Raw genomic sequence first — 16,403 nt, 5'->3', positions numbered from 1 at the left:
GGTTCTGCACCCTGCTCCATCTCCCGTGGTTCTGCACCCTACTCCCACGGTTCTGCACCACACTCCAGCTCCCATGGTTCTACACCATGCTCCAGCTCCCGTGGTTCTGCACCCCTGCTCCAGCTCCCGTGGTTCTGCACCCTACTTCATCTCCCGTGGTTCTGCACCCTGCTCCATCTCCCGTGGTTCTGCACCCTACTCCCGCTCCTGTGGTTCTGCACCATACTCCAGCTTCCGTGGTTCTGCACCCCTGCTCCAGCTCCCATGGTTCTGCACCCTGCTCCAGCTCCCGTGGTTCTGCACCCTGCTCTAGCTCCCGTGGTTCTGCACCCTGCTCCAGCTCCCGTGGTTCTGCACCCTGCTCCAGCTCCCGTGGTTCTGCACCCTACTTCATCTCCCGTGGTTCTGCACCCTGCTCCATCTCCCGTGGTTCTGCACCCTACTCCCGCTCCTGTGGTTCTGCACCATACTCCAGCTTCCGTGGTTCTGCACCCCTGCTCCAGCTCCCATGGTTCTGCACCCTGCTCCAGCTCCCGTGGTTCTGCACCCTGCTCTAGCTCCCGTGGTTCTGCACCCTGCTCCAGCTCCCGTGGTTCTGCACCCTGCTCCAGCTCCCGTGGTTCTGCACCCTGCTCCAGCTCCCGTGGTTCTGCACCATACTCCAGCTCCCATGGTTCTACACCATGCTCCAGCTCCCATGGTTATGCACCCTGCTCCAGCTCCCATGGTTCTGCACCCTGCTCCAGTTCCCATGGTTCTGCACCCTACTCCAGCTCCCATGGTTATGCACCCTGCTCCAGCTCCCATGGTTTCTCACCCAGCTCCAGTTCCCGTGGCTCCATACCCTGGACCAGCATCTGCAGCATAACATCCTGTACCAGGATTTGCACCATACCCTGTTCCAGGTGAACCCTACATACCTGCTTGGCAAAGCATGACTTATTCAGCTCCAGCAGCACCAGGCTTCTATCCAGGCTTAGGTGTGTCCTATCCCAATCCAGCAGCACCATAACATGCCCTGGGACAGATGGCACCCTACCCAGAGCCTGCTCCGCCACCTATCACAGATCAGCTGATTGCCTCATCATACGGCATGCTGAAGCCGTCATTGTCCTACTTCGAGAGTGGTAGAGAGAGTGACTTTGCCATATTCAAGATGGCCCTATATGACCTGTTGAGCAGTCACAGACACCTAAATGAGTTGTATAAGTATAAAGTGCTCCTGGCCCACCTGAAACTACAGAGTGCAGTCCTGCTCGCGAATGCCTATATGCACGACCAGTTACCTTACATTTCTGCCTTACAAGCCTGCAGGACAAGTATGGTCAGCTCCGCCAACTCGTCCAGTGTGAGCTAGCACCATCCTAAACTCCCCCGCTGTCAGGTTCGGAGATGTAGAAGCCTTCGACTCCTTTGTCCTGTCTATCCACTCACTGATAGGCATGCTCAGGACCCTTGAGGGGTAGAACCGCTATGACCGCTATGCAGACGGCAGGAAACGTGTCACTGGTGCCACCCAAGATAGCTGAACAATCTACTGAGTCCTGGTTTATACCCCACCATATTGTGCATCACAATGGAAAGGATAGGATTGTGTTTAACTGTTTGCTGTAACATAAAGGACAGTCGCTCAATGACCTTCTCCTCCCTATTAAAGAGGAGCCAATGCAATGTAACATCGGTGAAAAAGAAGAAACTGACATATTATATGCATGTCCTGTGGTAACCACTGTACTTGAAAGACCAAGCAATAAATACATGTGTTTGGTGAAGGTTGAAGTGAAAGAGGTGGCCGCCCTGCTTGATTCTGGCAGTATGTTAACCTTGGTTGTAGCGAACTTAGTGCCGACTCATAAACTGGATTTAAATCAGGACGTCAGTGTTACGTGCATTCATGGTGATACCCGCCCGTACCCCACAGCCGTAGTGAGCATACAAACTGAGGATGGCTTGCTGGATTATGATTTCGTTGTGCTCCCGACGATGCCGTACCATGTAATACTGGGTAGATACTTTCCTAACTTTGCGAGGTTAGGCCAAAAGAACAGCATATTTGAGAATCCAAAACCCCTGAGCAAGCAGCCAGTAGCGTCTAGCTCTCAACCAAAGCCAAGAAAATAGAAGGTCTCCGGGGGCCAGTCTCACAGGTGCTAGTATGGGAGGATGAGGAATAATAGGCAGATACCGTCCATAATGAGCAGCCCAGTACTTGTGGAGCCGGGGTTGATTTGACGCCAGAGGGCACAGAGAGGGACTATCTAGAACAAACAGGCCTGGCCGGCTCCCTGAATAACTTTGGTATGGCCCAGATCCAGGATCCAACCCTGCAGCAAGCCAGAGCCGATGTGCAGGTCGTAGATGGTACCCCCATAAATGATGACACGATGCCTAATAGTTTCCCCCACTTCATCATGGAAAAGTGTTTGGTGTACAGAGTGGCCAAACTAGGGGTCGATGTAGTGGAACAGTTGTTTGTCTCCACCCGGTACTGGAGAACAGTACTGGACTTAGCTCATGGGCACATTTTGGGGACACACTTTGGTATTGATAAACCCAATACATGATTTTGAGGAGGTTTCACTGGCCAGGGATTCAGGTTGAAGTGGCTAGACATTGTGGGGAGTGCCCCGAGTGCCAGTTAACAGCTCCCCAACCAGCTGTTAGAAGCCTGTTTGTGCCACTCCCCATAATTGAAATGCCATTTGAGAGGATAGCAATGGATATAGTGGGCCGGCTTCCCAAATCCACCAGAGGGCACCAATACATTCTTGTCATCCTAGATTATGCCAAACATTACCCAGAAGCCATTCCCTTTCTGACGATGGCTTCCAAAAATATCGGAATTAGTGCTCCTGTTCACCAGGGTAGGGATTCTGAAAGAGATACTTACTGACCAGGGGACACCCTTTATGTCCCGCCTTATGGTGGACCTTTGTAAGTTGTGGCGGGTGAAACAGTTGAGGATATCGGTTTACCATCCTCAGACGGAGGGGCTGGTTGAGAGATTCAACCACACCCTGAAGTCAATGCTCAGGAAGGTAATCGATAAGGATGTGAAAAACTGGGATTTCATGTTGCCGTATCTGATGTTGGAGAGGTTCCCCAAGCATAGCTGGGGTTTTCACACTTTATGTGAAAACGTGGTTCATGGGAGGCACCTCCTGGTTTATGGGAGGCACCCCCGGGGATTCTTAGACATTGCAAGGGAAACCTGGGAGCACCTGTCCACCCCCTATACTAGTGTTATAGAGCATGTTACGGCCATGCAAGACAGGATAGCCACAGTCACACCCATAATAAAAGAGAACATGAGGCAAGCATAAGAGTACCAGCAGCACACTTATAACCGGCAGTCTACCCTGAGGGACTTTCAACCGGGAGATAAGGTGTTGGGGCTGGTCCCCACGGTAAAGTGTAAAGTGTTAGCCACATGGAAAGGACCATATGAAGTGCTGGAGAGAATAGGAGAAGTTCATTATTGGATCCAACAGCCAGGTCATCGACCCCCGGGAACAGATCTATCACATAAACCTGTTAAAACCGTGGAGAGCGAGAGACACTCGAATTGTCACGTACCCCACACCGTGTTTCACCTGCACTGTCCCCAGCACAAGTACAGGAAGTAAAGACCCTGGTCCAGAAAAACAGAGATGTATTTTCAGGGATACCAGGGCGAACTGAGGTCCTCATGACATTGTTTCCCAACCAAGGATAAATTATTATTTAAACATTTTTTGTAATGATTTTTGGAAAGTAAATTAAATCTCCAAGTTTGATGCCTACCCCATGCCCCGAGTAGATAAGCTATTGGAGAATATTGGTAACGCTCGGTAACGTTCTCTCTCTGCTGTAATCCAGTGCTGGTGGTACCAAACTTTACAGGAGTCTCTCTGCTGTAATCCAGTGTTGGTGTTACCAGACTTTGAGTGCGAGTTTTTCAGACGGATGCCTCTAAAGGTCGGTTTCGGAGCCGTCCTCTCCCAAGAGGTGGAAGGGGTGGAACACCAACTACACAGTTGTTGAGAAAGAAGCGCAGGCAGTAAAGTGGGCTCCAGAAAGCCTGAAATATTACCTGATAGGGCGCCACTTCACCTTCATCAGTCACCATGGCCCACTCACCTGGACGCATAGGGTTAAAGAGAAGAACGATAGGGTGATGCGGCGGTTTTTGAGTCTCCAACCGTATCACTTTGATTTAAAACACAGAGCAGGGAAAGAAAGGGGAAATGTGGATGGGTTAACCCGCATGCACGCCTAGTTTGCTGCAGTAGCCCGACCTATGGGATCGAAGCTAGGGTGGAGATGTGTGGCAAAGAAGGGGGCAGAGTGATAAATGGCAGATATGTGAGGGCGTAACTAATAAACGGGCTCTGCCCTCTCACAAAGGGATGGCCAGATTGAACTACAAAGCACAAAATGGCCACCCCTACAAGAACTACAGATCACAAAATGTCTGCCTGCAAAAACTACATACTCATACAGTGCCTTGCGAAAGTATTCGGCCCCCTTGAACTTTGCGACCTTTTGCCACATTTCAGGCTTCAAACATAAAGATATAAAACTGTATTTTTTTGTGAAGAATCAACAACAAGTGGGACACAATCATGAAGTGGAACGACATTTATTGGATATTTCAAACTTTTTTAACAAATCAAAAACTGAAAAATTGGGCGTGCAAAATTATTCAGCCCCCTTAAGTTAATACTTTGTAGCGCCACCTTTTGCTGCGATTACAGCTGTAAGTCGCTTGGGGTATGTCTCTATCAGTTTTGCACATCGAGAGACTGACATTTTTTCCCATTCCTCCTTGCAAAACTGCTCGAGCTCAGTGAGGTTGGATGGAGAGCATTTGTGAAAAGCAGTTTTCAGTTCTTTCCACAGATTCTCGATTGGATTAGGTCTGGACTTTGACTTGGCCATTCTAACACCTGGATATGTTTATTTTTGAACCATTCCGTTGTAGATTTTGCTTTATGTTTTGGATCATTGTCTTGTTGGAAGACAAATCTCCGTCCCAGTCTCAGGTCTTTTGCAGACTCCATCAGGTTTTCTTCCAGAATGGTCCTGTATTTGGCTCCATCCATCTTCCCATCAATTTTAACCATCTTCCCTGTCCCTTCTGAAGAAAAGCAGGCCCAAACCATGATGCTGCCACCACCATGTTTGACAGTGGGGATGGTGTGTTCAGCTGTGTTGCTTTTACGCCAAACATAACGTTTTGCATTGTTGCTAAAAAGTTCAATTTTGGTTTCATCTGACCAGAGCACCTTCTTCCACATGTTTGGTGTGTCTCCCAGGTGGCTTGTGGCAAACTTTAAACAACACTTTTTATGGATATCTTTAAGAAATGGCTTTCTTCTTGCCACTCTTCCATAAAGGCCAGATTTGTGCAATATACGACTGATTGTTGTCCTATGGACAGAGTCTCCCACCTCAGCTGTAGATCTCTGCAGTTCATCCAGAGTGATCATGGGCCTCTTGGCTGCATCTCTGATCAGTCTTCTCCTTGTATGAGCTAAAAGTTTAGAGGGATGGCCAGGTCTTGGTAGATTTGCAGGGGTCTGATACTTCTTCCATTTCAATATTATCGCTTGCACATTGCTCCTTGGGATGTTTAAAGCTTGGGAAATATTTTTGTATCCAAATCCGGCTTTAAACTTCTTCACAACAGTATCTCGGACTTGCCTGGTGTGTTCCTTGTTCTTCATGATGCTCTCTGCACTTTTAACGGACCTCTGAGACTATCACAGTGCAGGTGCATTTATACAGAGACTTGATTACACACAGGTGGATTGTATTTATCATCATTAGTCATTTAGGTCAACATTGGATCATTCAGAGATCCTCACTGAACTTCTGGAGAGAGTTTGCTGCACTGAAAGTAAAGGGGCTGAATAATTTTGCACGCCCAATTTTTCAGTTTTTGATTTGTTAAAAAAGTTTGAAATATCCAATAAATGTCGTTCCACTTCATGATTGTGTCCCACTGTTGTTGATTCTTCACAAAAAAATACAGTTTTATATCTTTATGTTTGAAGCCTGAAATGTGGCAAAAGGTCGCAAAGTTCAAGGGGGCTGAATACTTTCGCAAGGCACTGTAGTTATATTATAGTTTTATGTAAAGTTATAGTTTGCAATTACACAATTATCCACATACTGGTTAAGTAAAGTGGAATGCGATGTTCGCACATTGCAGTCTAAACTGTGGTAGAAGTATCTCTGTGTGTGTGTGTGTGTGTGTGTGTGTGTGTGTGTGTGTGTGTGTGTGTGTGTGTGTGTGTGTGTGTGTTTGTGTGAGGTGTGTGTGTGAGCATGTGTGGGTGGGTGGGTTGGTGCGTGCATGAATGTGTGGAATAGTGTGTGCTTCCTTGTTAGTCATCATCATCAGCTCCACACAGTGGAAGCAATGAGTTATGGGCAGTTTATGTGCAATTATAGTCTTAAGAATAAAATGATGATGATTTGTCAGGCAACTCTTAACTTCAAAGGTTAACTGGAATTGACTGGAATTTCAGATCTGGACAAACAAAAGCCAATGTGTCTTATGAAAGACATAAAACACCCTTTCGAGGTTTTACAGACAAATAGAACAATCTTAAAAATGTGTCTTTAAATATTTAGGATTGTATGCCTTTGCCGTTGACGAAACATGTTATCATTGAGCGCTATTCACTTTTAGGTTTATTATCATTTACCAACATTAAATCTTAGGTTGTCCCAAAAATTGTGGACTGGACCAATATAGTATTTTCAATGCTTAAGGGGGTGCTCTAGTTAATATTGCTACACGTAGGGGAGCTCAGACTTGTTATTGGAGTGGCCAGCACAGCTAGGCACCCTCATGGTTCAATGGTTCAATCCCCTTTCCACATATGACTTCTGTCTTTTTAATAATATCTCAATGTAGACATCAAGCTGCAACTGCAGAGTACAGACTATGGTAGCCTCCTGACCACTGGGAACGAGGACCTGACTGTGAAGGAGAACATTCTGAACGAGTTCCACTGCCTACATACACACTGACTCCCTGCCGCCCCTACATCATGTAGGAGTGTTGCCTGTCTTGTCTGTCTGCCTGTCTTGTTTACCTGACTTCCTGCCTGCCTGCTTATCTACACCTTCCTTGACTACATCACTGTCACAACCTCACGTCTGTCTGTCTCCTTGCCTCTGGTAGTCAGGCTATCTTTGGCTTCCTGTCTTGTCCGTCTGTGTCTGTCTGCCTGCCTGCGTCTCTACCCCTTACTTCACTAAGTACATGTATGCTAGTAACCTTATAGCATCAAATCTACTACTAATTTTGATTCACCTCTCCTTCCTCTTTCTGCTATCTGGCTGTGATTGGGAGTCCCATAGGGAGGCACCTAATTGGTCCAGTGCCGTCAATGTAAATAAGTTATTTTGTTCTTAACTGACTTGCCTAGTTAAATAAAGGTTCAATTAAATATATATATAAACTCAGCAAAAAAAGAAACGTCCCTTTTTCAGGACCCTGTCTTTCAAAGATAATTCATAAAAATCCAAATAACTTCACAGATCTTCATTGTAAAGGGTTTAAACACTGTTTCCCATGCTTGTTCAATGAACCATAAACAATTAATGAACATGCACATGTGGAACGGTCGTTAAGACACTAACAGCTTACAGACGGTCAGCAATTAAGGTCACAGTTGAGAAAATTTAGGACACTAAAGAGGCCTTTCTACTGACTCTGAAAAACACCAAAAGAAAGATGCCCAGGGTCCCTGCTCATCTGCATGAACTTGCCTTAGGCATGCTGCAATGAGGCATGAGGACTGCAGACGTCGCCAGGGCAATAAATTGCAATGTCCATACTGTGAGACGCCTAAGATAGCGCTACAGGGATACAGGACGGACAGCTGATCAACCTCGCAGTGGCAGACCACATGTAACACCTGCACAGGATCAGTATATCCAAACATCACACCTGCGGGACAGGTACAGGATGGCAACAGCAACTACACAAGTTATACCGGGAACGCACAATCCCTCTATCAGTGCTCAGACTGTGCGCAATAGGCTGAGAGAGGCTGGACTGAGGGCTTGTAGGCCTGTTGTAAGGCAGGTCCTCACCAGACATCACCGGCAACAACGTCACCGTTGCTGGACCAGACAGGAATGGCAAAAAGTGCTCTTCACTGACGAGTCACGGTTTTGTCTCACTAGGGGTGATGGTCGGATTCGCGTTTATCGTCGAAGGACTGAGCATTACACCAAGGCCTGTACTCTGGAGCGGGATCGATTTGGAGGTGGAGGGTCCGTCATGGTCTGGGGCGGTGTGTTACAGCATCATCGGACTGAGCTTGTTGTCATTGCAGGTAATCTCAATAGTGCGTTACAGGGAAGACATCCTCTTCCCTCATGTGGTACCCTTCCTGCAGGCTCATCTTGACATGACCCTCCAGCATGACAATGCCACCAGCCATACTGCTCGTTCTGTGCGTGATTTCCTGCAAGGCAGGAATGTCAGTGTTCTGCCATGGCCAGCGAAGAGCCCGGATCTCAATCCCATTGAGCATGTCTGGGACCTGTTGGATCGGTGGGTGATGACTAGGGCCATTCCCCCAAGAAATGTCCAGGAACTTGCAGGTGCTTTGGTGGATTAGTGGGGTAATATCTCACAGCAAGAACTGGCAAATCTGGTGCAGTCCATGAGGAGGAGATGCACTGCAGTACTTAATGCAGCTGGTGGCCACACCAGATATTGACTGTTACTTTTGATTTTGACCCCCCCTTTGTTCAGGGACACATTATTCAATTTCTGTTTGCCACATGTCTGTGCAACTTGTTCAGTGTGTGTTTGTTTCTCCGTCCTGGTCCACCCAGGCCGTAGGCGAGGTCAAGGATAGCAGGGTTCGGTACACGAATCGGGTTCTTGGTAGGTCCAGGTCCAAACGCCAACAGGTAAGTCCAAAACAATCCAGCTCATACACGGTAAATCCAGCCAATCTCTATTGTCTCTTTCTCTATTGTTCATAGATCCTTCCAGCACACCCTCTCCCTTCCTGGTTTTTCTTGGCCCTTTATCTGTGGGTCGGCTCCACCTTCTGAGGGTTCCCCTTGCTTCTGGTACTTGTAGTTTTGGCGGTCGGCCATTTTGTGATATGTAGTTCTGACAGGGGTGGCCATTTTAGTGATCGGGCAGAGCCCGTTTATTAGTTCTGCTCTCACATATCTGCCATTTATCACTCGACCCCCTTCTTTGCCACACATCTCTCCCCTTAGATCCGACCCCCTAGGTCGGGCTACCGCAGCAAAATATGCGTGCATGCGGGATAACCCATCCACATTTCCCATTTCCTTCCCTGCTCTGTGTTTCAAGTCAAAATGAAACGGTTGGAGACTCAAAAACCACTGCATCACCCGAGCGTTCTTCTCTTTAGCCCTATGCATCCAGGTGAGTGGGGCATGGTCACTGATGAGGGTGAAGTGGCGCCCCAGCAGGTAGTATTTCAGGCTTTCTAGAGCCCACTTTACTGCCAGCGCCTCTTTCTCAACGACTGAGTAGTTGGTTTCCCGTGGTTCCAGCTTCCTGCTTAAAAACAGGATGGGGTGTTCCACTCCTTCTACCTCTTGGGATAGCACTGCTCCCAAGCCGACCTCTGAGGCATCCGTCTGAACCACAAACTCTCTCTCAAAGTCTGGTACCACCAGCACTGGATTACAGCCTCCTGTAATATCCTAAATGCTTTGGTGGCCCTTTCATCCCATTTAACCATGTTTGGCCCTCTGGCTCTAGTCATGTCGGTAAGTGGGGCAGCCACTGTGGCATAACTTGGGATGAACTTCCGGTAGTAACCGGTCAGCCCTAGGAAGGCTCGAACCTGCTTCTTATTTACTGGTTTCGGCCATTCTCTAATGGCCTTCACCTTCTTACGTTGGGGTTTGATTAACCCTCTTCCCACAGTGTATCCCAGATACTCTGTTTCCTCTAACCCCACATAACACTTGGCAGGGTTTGCCGTGAGCCCTGCCTTTCTAAGGGCGTCTAACACTGCCTGTACCCGCGGTAAGTGGGATTCCCAATCTGGGCTGTAGATCCCCACGTCATCTAAATAAGCTGCGGCGTATGCTTTGTGCGGTTTTAGGACTTTGTCCATGAGCCGTTGAAAGGTGGCTGGGGCCCCGTGTAAGCCGAATGGCATGACGGTGTATTGAAACAAACTGTCAGGTGTTGTAAAGGCTGTCTTTTCTTTGGCCCTGGGGGTCAGAGGAATTTGCCAGCACCCTTTTGTCAGATCAAGGATCGTAATGTACCGAGCATTACCAATTTTCTCCAGTAGTTCATCTACTCGGGGCATGGGGTAGGCATCAAACTTGGAGATTTCATTTACCTTCCGAAAGTCGTTACAGAACCGCAAAGACCCATCGGGCTTGGAGACCATCACAATTGGGCTAGACCACTCACTATGTGACTCTTCGATCACTCCAGCTGTCAACATTTTCTCTGTCTCTGCTCTAATCGCGGCCTGTCGAGCCTCGGGTACCCGATATGGCCTCATGCTCACTTTTCTCCCTGGTAGGGAAACGATATCATGAGCCGTAACCTCAGTTCGGCCAGGTACCTCTGAAAACACATCTCTGTTTTTCTGGATCAGGGTCTTTACTTCCTGTACTTGTGCTGGGGACAGAGTGGGTGAAATATTTACTTTGGCTGTCTCCTGAGTGTGTGTGGAGTATGTGACCATTAGTGTTTCTCTCTCTCTCCATGCTTTTAACAGGTTAATGTGATAAATCTGTTCCTGGGGCCGTCGACCTGGCTGTCGGAGCCGATAATTGACTTCTCCTATTCTCTCCAGTACTTCATATGGTCCTTTCCATGTGGCTAGTAGTTTACACTCTACCGTGGGGATCAGCACTAACACCTCCCGGTTGAAATTCCCTCAGGGTAGCCTGCCGGTTATAAGTGTGCCGCCGGTGCTCCTGTGCTTGTCTCATGTGCTCTCTGACGATGGGCATGACTGTGGCTATCCTGTCTTGCATTGCCGTGACGTGCTCTATGACACTAGTATACGGGGTGGATTGGTGCTCCCAGGTTTCCCGGGCGATGTCTAAGATTCCCTGGGGATGCCTCCCATATACCAGCTCAAAGGGAGAAAACCCCAGCGAGGCTTGAGGAACCTCTCTAATGGCAAACATCAGATACGGCAACATGCAATCCCAGTTTTCCCATCCTTATCGATTACCTTCCTGAGCATTGACTTCAGGGTCCGGTTGAATCTCTCAACCAGCCCGTCCGTCTGAGGATGGTAAACCGATGTCCTCAACTGTTTCAACTGCCACAGTTTACAAAGGTCCGCCATAAGGCGGGACATAAAGGGGGTCCCCTGGTCGGTAAGGATCTCCTTTGGAACCCCTACCCTGGTGAACAAGAGCACTAATTCCTTTGCGATATTTTTGGAAGCCATCGTCCGAAGGGGAATGGCTTCTGGGTAGCGAGTGGCATAATCTAGAATGACCAGAATGTATTGGTGCCCTCTGGCGGATTTGGGTAGTGGGCCCACTAAATCCATCGCTATCCTCTCAAATGGCGTTCCGATTATGGGGAGTGGCACTAATGGGCTTCTAACAGCTGGTCGGGGAGCTGTTAACTGGCACTCCGGGCACTCTCCACAATGCCGAGCCACTTCAGCTTGAATTCCTGGCCAGTAAAACCTCCTTACAATCCGGTCTCGGATTTTATCGATACCAAGGTGACCACCCAGAATGTGCCCATGAGCTAGATCCAGTACTGTCCTCCGGTACCGGGTGGGAACCAACAACTGTTCCACCACATCAACCCCTATTTTCGAGACTCTGTACACCAAACCCTTTTTCATGATGAAGTGGGGAAAACTATTAGGCATCATCCCAACATTTATGGGAGTACCATCTATGACCTGCACATCTGCTCTGGCTTGCTGCAGGGTTGGATCCTGTTTTTGGGCCGTCCCGAAATTAGTCAAGGACCCTGCCAGGTCTGCTGGTTCTAGATCGTCGTCCTCTGGATTCAGATCGACCCCAGCCCCACTAGTACCGGGCTGTTCGTTATCAGCGAGGTTTGCCACTTCATCCTCCTCCTCCCCTACTTGCACCTGTGATGTTGTCCCCTGGGAGATCTCTTTTCTTGGCTTTGGTTGAAGGCCCCATGCTTCTTCCTGCTTGGTCAGGGTTGTTGGCTTCTCAAATATGCCATTCTTCTGGCCTAACTTTGCAAAGTTAGGAAAGTATCTACCCAATATTACATCATGTGGCATCTTTGGGACCATTCCGACCTTAATCAAGCAGACCGTCCTCTGTTTGTATGCTCACTAAGGCCGTGGGGTACAGACGGGTATCCCCATGAATGCATGTAACACTGATATCCTGTCTTGTATCCAGTTTATGATTCGGCACTAGGCTTGCAACGACCAGGGTTAGCATACTGCCGGAATCCAGCAGTGCTTCAACCTCTTTCCCTTCAACCTTCACCCTGCACATATGTTTGTTTATTGATCTTTCAAGTACAGTGGTTACAACAGGACATGCATACCGTATATCATCTTCATTTTCACCGAGGTTACATTGCATTGGCTCTTCTTTAATAGGGCAGTAGGCTGCAATATGTCCCGGTTGATTACAATTGTAACAGATAATAGGGGTTCGGGGGGAAGACCCCCTCGACACCCAGTCCCGGGTTCCGTTTTTCCCTTAGTGTCTCGGCCTGATTCTGATTCTTTCCTCATGTGCCTGCTCAGCTGTTCCTGCCGTACAATACCGTTCAACCAGGCCCACGAGATGGTCGGCGGAAAGTACCTCGTTCTGGCCAACCCATCGTCTCACTTCTCGGGGTAGACCTCGCTGAAACTGGTTGAGTACGATGGTCTCAACGATCTCGGCGGATGACCGGGTCTCTGGTCGCAACCATTTCCGTGCCAGGTGAATCAAGTCGAACATCTGTGTTCGTGGGGGTTGTCCCGGTCGGTAGGACCACTGGTGGAAGTGGTGTGCCCTCACGGTATCGGTCACTCCCAGTCTAGTCAGGATCTCTCCCTTTAGTTTATCGTAATCCTGTGCATCTTTCAACTCCAGGTCGAAATACGCTTTTTGAGCGTCCCCTGCCAGGTATGGTGCCAGAAGCCCTGCCCATTCTTCTTTCGGCCACTTCTCCCTCTCTGCCGTCCTTTCGAAGGTGGTAAGGTATGCTTCCACATCATCCTGTGCTGTCATTTTTTGAAGAAAATGATTGGCCCGCCTCTGGGTATTTGCAGCTGGTAATTGAGCCCCAATTTGGTCCGCTAGTCCCTTTAGGCCTTCTCTTAACTCCCGGGTGTTTCTCTCTTGCTCTTCTCTGAGCAGCTGGTTGGTGTGGTGCTGGACCTGTAACGTGTCCTGATACATTCGCATTGCATCCTGATGAGCTATTTGTTGAGCTCTGGTTGCCTCTTGTTGGGCGGCCGCCGCTTGTAACAGGGCCTGTATGGCTTCCTCCATACTTGTTTTCCTGAGAAGCTGTCCTAACCAAACAAAGCCACAAAAGAAAACCTGACTCCCCTTTGGAGTGCTAACTGAACATTTTTTTCTTCTTCTACCTAACCAGTGGTATGGTTAGTCCATGCCCGCATTCTCCACCACGTGTGGCAAACCTCTTCAAGGTTAGGAGCGTTTGTCACAAATTAAGTGGTAAACTGTCACCAAATCACCCAAGAATGAGAGTTCTTTCGAACAGGACAGTACCTGTGTGTTTGTTTCTCCGTCCTGGTCCACCCAGGCCGTAGGCGAGGTCAAGGATAGCAGGGTTCGGTACACGAATCGGGTTCTTGGTAGGTCCAGGTCCAAACGCCAACAGGTAAGTCCAAAACAATCCAGCTCATACACGGTAAATCCAGCCAATCTCTATTGTCTCTTTCTCTATTGTTCATAGATCCTTACAGCACACCCTCTCTCTCTTCCTGGTTTTTCTTGACCCTTTATCTGTGGGTCGGCTCCACCTTCTGAGGGTTCCCCTTGCTTCTGGTACTTGTAGTTTTGGCGGTCGGCCATTTTGTTATCTGTAGTTCTGACAGGGGTGGCCATTTTAGTGATCGGGCAGAGCCCGTTTATTAGTTCTGCTCTCACATATCTGCCATTTATCACTCAACCCCCTTCTTTGCCACAATACATACATACATACATACATATATACATACATACATACACACATATATGTATACATACATACATATATATTACCCCGAGCCTGTTCTCACAAATTAAGGTGCCACCAAACTTCTGTGGTTTGAATATATATATACAGTGGGGCAAAAAAGTATTTAGTCAGCCACCAATTGTGCAAGTTCTCCCACTTAAAAAGATGAGAGAGGCCTGTACTTTTCATCATAGGTACACTTCAACTATGACAGACAAAATTAGAAGAAAAAATCCAGAAAATCACATTGTAGGATTTTTAATGAATTTATTTGCAAATTATGGTGGAAAATAAGTATTCGGTCAATAACAAACAAGCTAGATTTCTGGCTCTCACAGACCTGTAACTTCTTCTTTAAGAGGCTCCTCTGTCCTCCACTCGTTACCTGTATTAATGGCACCTGTTTGAACTTGTTATCAGTATAAAAGACACCTGTCCACAACCTCAAACAGTCACACTCCAAACTCCACTATGGCCAAGACCAAAGAGCTGTCAAAGGACACCAGAAACAAAATTGTAGACCTGCACCAGGCTGGGAAGACTGATATATCCCACCCCTAACACTGTAATCAAGGGTGGTCATTCAACAGAGTAGTCAACTGCCGGGAATGGACATCACAGATTAGGAGCAACTAAGGATTCTAGTTTTAAAGTAAAGAGAGTATTTAATCAATGAAAACAAGTGTATCCTTCAAGTGTCAACTGGCTAGAAGGTACACAAGAAACTGGTGGAAGATATTTTTCTGATCTGGCACCAATTGTTTTTCCTGAGTACCAGATCTGTTTGTGCAGTCTCCTCCATTGCTGTCATTGTCACGCCATGACAGCAATGGAGTTGGCAAGACAGCACAAAATGATCTGGGACTCAGGCTAATTGTTAGGCGGCCCATCTGAACCCTACTGACAATGGGACAGGTCCTTTATGACCATAACATGCACTAGAAAGGGTCCATGGTGGTCTCGATGTCACAAACGTTGTCATCTGTCCCTAGCACTTCTGGATTTCATTATGCACGGCCTCAAAATCAAATCAAAGCCGATTTGTCATGCGTCGAATGCAACTGGTGTAGACTTTACAGTGAAATGCTTACGAGCCCTTCCCAACAACGCAGAATAGAAACACTAGAGGAGTAGAACAAAATACACCAGAATGGAGCTCCAGTACCAGATCAATGTGGAGCTATATACAGGGAGTACCAGTACCAGATCAACGAGGAGCTATATACAGGGAGTACCAGTACCAGATCAATGAAGTACGAGGTATTTGAGGTAGATATGTACATGATGGCAGAGTAAATGAGAATAGATAATAATAAGAGTAAAATAAAAACAGAGTAGCAACAGCAAATGATGAGTGTAAAAGTGAGTGTGTAATGTGTATGCGTGTGTGTGGGCATATGTAGCGTATGTAGCGAATGTGTTGGGGTTTTGTGTGGGTGTGTCACAAATCGGCCTGTTGACACAGACAGAGGTTTCTCATCTTCACCAGTAGAGGGCGTACAGGATTAGCGCAGATCCAGTACAGATCTGTCTGAAGAATTGACACAGGATGGGAAAAAGTCACGAGGATTGTCAACTATACAATATGATATGACGACATAGGTATCCAAACGTGGTTCTGGGAAGCTGCAGGATGTCAGGCTTTGGTTTCAGCCCAGCTTTGGCACACTTGATACAGACTCATGATGGTTGTCGGCGCAGAGTGTCACATTCTAAGGAAAAACAATTGCAATGTTCTGGAATTATCTAGGACTACTGTGCTTGTATAATTTCTGCACTATTTTGTGACTAAATCATGCATTATTGTGGATGCTATGTGCTTTTGTAACTCAAATCATCCATAATAATGAATGATTTTATAGCACAAGCAGAAATAATCAATAGGTACATTGCATTAAGCACAGCACATAAAATCAAGGAAGAGAAAGAACACAAAACGCACAAAGCAATCAATATTCATGCTGTCATTTCAGATTTACCTCAAAATGCACAAAATGTTCCTTCTGGGGATTCCTGATCTATAGGGAGCATAGAAAAGAACATCACTAAAAGTCCCATATCATATTAATTTCAATTTTTCATTATATTCAGGGCTGCAAATTAGGAGGAACTCGGGGGAACTGAGTTCCAAAAGTGAAATAATTATTGGCCTGTAAAAATGTTATTTTCAAGGTGAATTCAAGGATTTTACATTGATGGTTCCCAAAAGTCACATTTTCACCCCAAAAAATCACCA

Source organism: Oncorhynchus mykiss, chromosome 28 (assembly GCF_057628025.1).
Source record: "Oncorhynchus mykiss isolate SJ-2025 chromosome 28, ASM5762802v1, whole genome shotgun sequence".
In the NCBI taxonomy this organism is placed as follows: domain Eukaryota; kingdom Metazoa; phylum Chordata; class Actinopteri; order Salmoniformes; family Salmonidae; genus Oncorhynchus; species Oncorhynchus mykiss.
This window is presented reverse-complemented; position numbering follows the sequence as displayed.